The sequence below is a fragment of the Empidonax traillii genome, unplaced genomic scaffold, assembly GCF_003031625.1.
Source record: "Empidonax traillii isolate 1590-97213 ecotype Southwest subspecies unplaced genomic scaffold, ASM303162v1 scaffold1559:size92405, whole genome shotgun sequence".
NCBI lineage: Eukaryota > Metazoa > Chordata > Aves > Passeriformes > Tyrannidae > Empidonax > Empidonax traillii.
Window position 1 is genome coordinate 12,218 of NW_020956752.1, and position 2,979 is coordinate 15,196.

Sequence of the window (2,979 nt, forward strand, 5' to 3'; positions counted from 1 at the left end):
ATCATTTCCTCATATAAATGAACATTTCAATCATGCTTAAGACATAAAAATACGTGACAAGGCAGTTTAAACTTTACCATCTTTATTTCTAATGTATATGACACACATTAAGAAAACTTCATTATGAATACAACCTTAATCATTGCATTTTCAAGTCTGTGCTAAAGGTATTACTGTGAAGAGTTTTCCATTATTCTAAACAAAACCCAGTTTGTTTCCTTCTCAATCCCCAAAAGTTACTAGCAAGGTTATTACATTTTTTTACCACTTGGAACAAAAACAAAAATATTTTCAAGCACTGAAAGAAACCCAGCAATATTTACTTGTTTAGTATGATAAAAAAAAATGTATCATATCGCCCATTATAATTTCTTATTGATTTTCATTACTTTCTTTCAATGTTTAACTTTAGAGACATTCCACTTCATACATTTGTTGCCCAGAGAGACAGGAGAATCTCCATCTCTGAAGACACCAAAACTGGACATGGCCCTGGGTGACCAGCTGTATCAGTGGATCTGCTTTGAGCCAGATTTAGGGATTTCCAGAAGACCCTTCTAGACAATCTGATTCTGTAACTAACTGCAGAGTTTCTAAACTCTCAGATTCTCTGACAAATTATTACCATTATCAAGTCACCAAATGTCTCTGAGTGCCCATGCAATCAGTTTTGGATCATGAAAAATGCAAAATGATGTCATTAATTCTTTTTGACCAAAAGATAAAGTAAGTCACGTAACTTCTCAGCTGGGTATGAGAACAGGGACATGGGCAGTTAGAGCACCTCAGCCAACACAGAGTAACTTGATAAACTACTGTCATTTGATCATGACTCTCTCCCCTCCTAGACTGTTGAGAAAAAAGCACAGAAGAAACCCCAGTTATGAATATGCAAACAAGACAAAAGCAAATTTTGTGTGTAGTGTTTTAAAAGAGAGAGTAAGTTAGGGCTTCAAACAATTATGGTCAGAACACCAAAAAAAAGTACACTTTTAACTTTATTCCATTACTATTTGTTTAACAGGAGAGTAAAAGTGAACTTTAGGATCAGTTAATAGGAAACGCAGCTTCTAATTGTTACCACACCTTCAGGTAAGTGACGTCTGCAAGCATCATTCTGGATGGATACCAGTTGGAGAAGGGTCCATTAGAGCTTGGATAGAATCATGCTTCAGTGATGAGGGACTAGGCAAGACCTATCACCATGCAGGTGGTCAGGAAAGGCAGTATCATAATCTAAAGGGCATAGATTGAGTCTGAATGCAAAGAGACAAACAGGTCTGAGTTGGAGAATAATCTCTAAAAAATAAATAGGATGATGATCACCAATCAAGGCAGGAAATAACTGGGAAAGTCAGGTAAGGAGGTGAGTTGAGCCATGCCAATCTAGGGAAGTTTTATAACATTACTGTGTTCCCTTTTAATAAAGTGAGGTGAATAGTTTCTGCTCCTGGTCAGAACTCTTTCTGTCACTTATGTACTCCCTAATGAATAAACACACACACACATATATTTCCCTCTTTTGAAGATGACTGGATGAAAAAAAAGCCCAAATTTAAACTTGTCTTTGGGATGTCTTGCCAGAAAACATAAAAACAGTTCTGCTACTCTGCTCTACAAACATGGTCATATATGGCATCCATTGTTAATATTCAAGATTTAAGAGGTCTGGCTAAGGAGTTTATACTAACTGAAAGTATACTCCTTTCAACTAAAACCTAACAGTGATGGTTTCCAACTCCCCACTTCTCCACATCTTTAAATATGATCATAATTAATCAAGCTACTGCCTGACCTGTCCTAAATTGTACTTGTTTGGATTCCCTGGATCTCCAATACTGGTATTGGCAAATAAGCATTCAGAAAGGTGCTGTCATCCAGAGTGTAACTGCAAGCTTTTCTTTCAGTGGATTTGCTACTGGCAAAAAAAACTCCAACTAACTTTCATTTGATTACATGGATTGGGGTGGACCGTCACTTTTATACATGTCATAATTCTGTGAAAGACATGTTAGATCCACAAAGAATTTCTGAGATTTTCCTCTTTGACACAAAAGAGGAAGTCAAACTCTTCCGTTCAGTGGATTTTGCCACCAACAAAACTCACAGTTAAACCCTCTTCACTGAACATCCCATGTAATACAAAGCAGTCATCAGACAATAAAACTAAGGTTTCTGCAGGAGGAATACATCTAGCTGGACCTCCATTCATCCTCCTCATACAGCTAATGTTTCCCATGTCATGAACTGTCATACATTTCACCTCACTATTTTTTTTAATGACATTTGTGAGTGTGATATCATATCTTTAAGCATTGTTACCACAATTTCCACCAAGGTGCAAGCATGTGATCATTTATATGTCACAACAATATGGTTACTTGCCCTTCTGTCAGAGAAGTTGTTCGTCTCATCTATTATAACTGAACATGATTTTCTGAATACTCTCAGAAATATTCCCCGTGCTTTTAAGAGCCATGATGCCCATTATCTCATTATAAAATAAGCAGAACAATCAATGTGCCTCGAATCATTTACAACTGTGGGATATTGCTTTGCCGGCAACCAGCACAACCAAATATAGCTGCAAGCCAGCCTTTCTACTCAATCATGGTCAACACAGTGGTTTGTAGCACAAACTTTTCACGTGTCAACATACACTTTTTAATACCTTTATTATGCTCGTCTTGTTTTCTGTTCCCTGAGAACTGAGCAGACCGCTGATGTCCTCTGTGGTCTTCTGAAGAACTTCAAGTACTTTGTGGGGCTCTAAAGAAGCTCAGTGCCTCTCACATTCATCTCATGCTTTATTCCCAGTTAAGTGAGGACTGTTGTGAAAGCTCTTTATGTACTTGTAATAAAAGAATAGTGAAAAGCTGTACGAAAGTCAAAACAAAGCATACTGTCCTCAGTTCTAGAATAATCCAGCCAAAAAAAAAAAAAAAAAAAAAAAAAAAAAAAAAAAAAAAAAAAAAAAAA